Source organism: Triturus cristatus, chromosome 4_1, assembly GCF_964204655.1.
Source record: "Triturus cristatus chromosome 4_1, aTriCri1.1, whole genome shotgun sequence".
In the NCBI taxonomy this organism is placed as follows: domain Eukaryota; kingdom Metazoa; phylum Chordata; class Amphibia; order Caudata; family Salamandridae; genus Triturus; species Triturus cristatus.
In genome coordinates, this window is record NC_140585.1 from 138,280,904 (window position 1) to 138,283,403 (window position 2,500).

The 2,500-nt window shown below is 39.6% G+C and overlaps 2 non-coding genes across 2 annotated transcripts; both read right to left on the reverse strand.

Annotated features, from left to right (window-relative positions):
- Positions 1 to 700: 700 nt before the first annotated feature.
- On the reverse strand, positions 701 to 773 carry TRNAR-CCU (transfer RNA arginine (anticodon CCU)). The gene has a single exon. It is a non-coding gene; the product is annotated as a tRNA-Arg (tRNA).
- Positions 774 to 1,567: 794 nt separating this feature from the next.
- On the reverse strand, positions 1,568 to 1,640 carry TRNAR-UCG (transfer RNA arginine (anticodon UCG)). Its single transcript has one exon. It is a non-coding gene; the product is annotated as a tRNA-Arg (tRNA).
- Between the last annotated feature and the right edge of the window lie 860 nt (positions 1,641 to 2,500).

The following is a 2,500-nucleotide window of genomic DNA, read 5'->3' on the forward strand; positions in this document are numbered from 1 at the left end:
CCCTCAATCTTCTGATCCGAAGTCAGATGCCTTATCCATTAGGCCACACGGTCATCTGCTCACCTGAGATGATTTTTATCATCTAGGTGGTATCCATGGATGGAGAACATATTATTTTAAGGTATTCAGGTTTACATCCCATAGTGTTCTTTCAGCTCTTTTCGCTGGAAGCACTTTTTTGGAATCTATATATTGAGAATTTTATGAGTACGATATGCTTTTGTTTTCCTTTTTGCATACAAACCTCTTTCCTCATGAGTTTAAAGCTCATTTGTATGCTCTACATAGCTCTGGACGTTTCCAGACGTGGAGTGAAACTGTTTTGAAAGTAGTACAAATTGCTCCTTCCTGCATATGCTAATTTTTCACACTCACATAGGTTGTATAAGTTTTAGGAATCCTGGCTTGACCTATTCAAGTAGCTGAAAGCCTGTCACCACCTCTAGAAACAAGATTCACACCAATCCAATTCAAATCATTTTTTCCAAAGGAATATGTTCTGGCCGGTCGAAAATGCATCTCACAAAAATAGGCATTTAAAAATATACTTTGCAGTTTCAGAACACTAACATGACTGTGAAGTGTACACAAGTAAAATGGGACCGTTACAAAGTACCTAATCCCTCATAAACTTGTGAGAGGAAGCATGTAATAAATCTACCTAATTTTCTGGAAAAGAAAGAGGGAGGATTTTTGTTATCACCTCAGATGGGATTCGAACCCACAATCCCTGGCTTAGGAGGCCAGTGCCTTATCCATTAGGCCACTGAGGCACACATGCATAGCTCTTTTCTAGAGGCATTATTTAAATGTATTCTATGGTCAGACACCGGTGTGTGCACACAGGGAATTTCTCACTTCTCTCTATAAGTAAACTTCCCATTTTCATCCTCTTCCATCCCCGACTTTAACGCTCTCTTCTATGCTATAATGGAGACTTTGCAATTTTAGCAAGTGGAGAGAAATTGGAGAACTACTTTCGACTCCACACTTCTTCTTCACTTACTTCTTTTCTCAATATACTAGGCTGAGAAAATGGTATCAAGCCATCCTTATCATCAGCAGGACACGGAAAGAGGCACCAAGTCTCCTAACCAAGTTCAACCACACTCTGCAACTTAACCATTGCACTACAAATTAGGCAACGGGGGCATCAGCAGAGGCAGCCAATGTGCCGATCCTTTATACATTTTGTGTAGTACTTTTCTTACTCGGAGGCAAAATCAGCACTTTAACTGCCCAAATCATACAGATTTTACACATGTAGCACTCTATGCACACATAGGCACACACCTTGCAGTTCTTCTACACACACTTAAGCTAAAAACCCATTCTGTCACGTCAAAATTCTGCAAACCTATTACATATTCAGTGCGTCGGCATAGAAGCACTTTTTAATGCCACTAAAATGCACAAGTAGTTAGACTGAAGATGCAACCTGAATGAGTTTACAGTATGTACTCCACTTTATTAATGATTAGTAATGAGAAAGTGAGGCTACAAGAGAATTGGAAAAGACTTTTTCCACTCTGAATGTAAAGCAGATTGTGTGACCATTGGCCAAAAACGACCACGAAGGGACTCGAACCCTCAATCTTCTGATCCGAAGTCAGACGCCTTATCCATTAGGCCACGCAGTCATCCGGTCACCTGAGATGATTTTTATCATGTAGGTGGTATGCATGGATGGAGAACATATTATTGAAAGGTATTCAGGTTTACATCCCATAGTGTTCTTTCAGCTCTTTTCGCTGGAAGCACTTTGTTGGAATCTATATATTGAGAATTTTATGAGTACAATATGCTTTTGTTTTCCTTTTTGCATACAAACCTCTTTCCTCATGAGTTTAAAGTTCATTTGTATGCTCTACATAGCTCTGGACGTTTCCAGACGTGGAGTGAAACTGTTTTGAAAGTAGTACAAATTGCTCCTTCCTGCATATGCTAATTTTTCACACTCACATAGGTTGTATAAGTTTTATGAATCCTGGCTTGACCTATTCAAGTAGCTGAAAGCCTGTCACCACCTCTAGAAACAAGATTCACACCAATCCAAATCATTTTTTCAAAAGGAATATGTTCTGGCCGGTCGAAAATGCATCTCACAAAAATAGGCATTTAAAAATATACTTTGCAGTTTCAGAACACTAACATGACTGTGAAGTGTACACAAGTAAAATGGGACCGTTTCAAAGTACCTAATCCCTCATAAACTTCTGAGAGGAAGCATGTAATAAATCTACCTAATTTTCTGGAAAAGAAAGAGGGTGGATTTTTGTTCTCACCTCAGATGAGACTCAAACCCACAATCCCTGGCTTAGGAGGTCAGTGCCTTATCCATTAGGCCACTGAGGAATATATGCATAGCTCATTTCTAGAGGCATTATTTAAATGTATTCTATGGTCAGACACCGGTGTGTGCACACAGGGCATTTCTCACTTCTCTCTATAAGTAAACTTCCCATTTTCATCCTCTTCCATCCCCGACTTTAACGCTCTC